At 34.6% G+C, this 1,473-nt stretch overlaps 1 protein-coding gene across 1 annotated transcript in view; it reads left to right on the top strand.

The window, feature by feature from the left end:
- Positions 1 to 1,473, top strand: part of ZW10 (zw10 kinetochore protein) — a 65,110-nt gene that overhangs the window by 16,529 nt on the left and 47,108 nt on the right. The window lies entirely within an intron of this gene.

The raw sequence follows: 1,473 nt of genomic DNA, 5'->3' as shown, positions 1-1,473 counted from the left end.
TCATTTTATAGCTGGTGAAAGCAGAAGCTCAGATCCTATTAAAAATCACATATTTTTGGATATTTAATTGTGATTTCTAGTGACTAATTTTGCCAATTATTTTTTGACAGGAAACTTACCAAATTCCTGATATATTTGCTGAAAATGTCTCTTAATATTGTCTACTTTTTATCTTAAAAAATGTTTTTTTAGCTGAGCACGGTGGCTCACACCTGTAATCCCAGTGCTTTGGGAGGCTGAGGAGGGATGATCACTTGAGGCCAGGAGTTTGACACCAGCCAGGGCAATAAGCAAGACCCCATCTCTGCAAAAATCTAAAAAAAATTAGCCAGTGTGGTGGCACATGCCTGTAGTCCCAGCTACTCAAGGCAGGAGGATTGCTTGAGCCTAGGAGTTTGAGGTGCCAGTGAGCTATGATGGTGCCACTGTACTCCAGCCTGGGTGACGGAGTAAGACCCCATCTCTAAAAAATTAAAATTAAAGGTCTTTTACACAAGAAGCAAGCAGCTTTTTTGTTTTGCTCTGTTGTGGCAAATTATAGCTGCCATTCATTGTGAAATTTGTGACATACTTACAGTCTTTTTTTTCTTTGCTCTTTCTGTGCTACTACTAGCTTCTACATCTTTACTCGATTCTGCATCAGCAGTATGCCTTGTTTTAAATTTTAAAATTTGTACATGATTATTTTCTTAAACTAGAAAACATATCATAATTAAAATAAGTATTTCAACTTAACCACCTATTACAATTGATATAGATATCACTATAACTTGTGCTGTATCCATAAAATATTCAAATAAACACATTACAATGTTACTTTAGTGCATACAGAAAAAAAATCATTGGAATGGAATCAATCTGTTTATACTATCTGGATTGGCAATGTGTTATGTGAAGTATTGGAAATGACATTTGTGCCTGATACGTGTGTAACAATGCAACAGTAATATCTTATGCAATTCAATGGTTACAGTGAAAGGTAGCTCTATTAAAACATTGAAATTATGCTTAACAGAAAAGTATTTTACATTGTGTCTTTTTAAAAAAAATTGTTTAAATTTAAAACCTACAGAGAAGCCTGGCTAGCTGTCAGTAGAGCATGGGCCTCTTAAAACCTACAGAGAAGTCCCATGTATCCTTCACCCATTTTTTTCCAGTGTTAACATCTTGCATAACTATAGTACAATATCAAAACCAAGAAATTGACACTGGTACAATTCACAGAATTTTTTAGATTTTACCAGTTTTACATGCATTCGTATGTGTGTGTTTGTGTAGTTCTATGCAATTTTATCGTGTGTAGATTCATGTAACTTACCACTATAATCAGGATATAGAACTATTCCATCACCACAAGGCTCCCTTGTGCTGCCGCATCATAACCACATACCCCTGCTTCATTGTGTAACTTTAAATTAATTAAAATTTAAAAAATGTTTGTTTCTTAGTCACACTAGCCACATTTTAAGTGCT

The sequence above is a fragment of the Propithecus coquereli genome, unplaced genomic scaffold (genome assembly GCF_000956105.1).
Source record: "Propithecus coquereli isolate 6110/MARCELLA unplaced genomic scaffold, Pcoq_1.0 Scaffold6, whole genome shotgun sequence".
In the NCBI taxonomy this organism is placed as follows: domain Eukaryota; kingdom Metazoa; phylum Chordata; class Mammalia; order Primates; family Indriidae; genus Propithecus; species Propithecus coquereli.
This window is presented reverse-complemented; position numbering and strand designations above follow the sequence as displayed.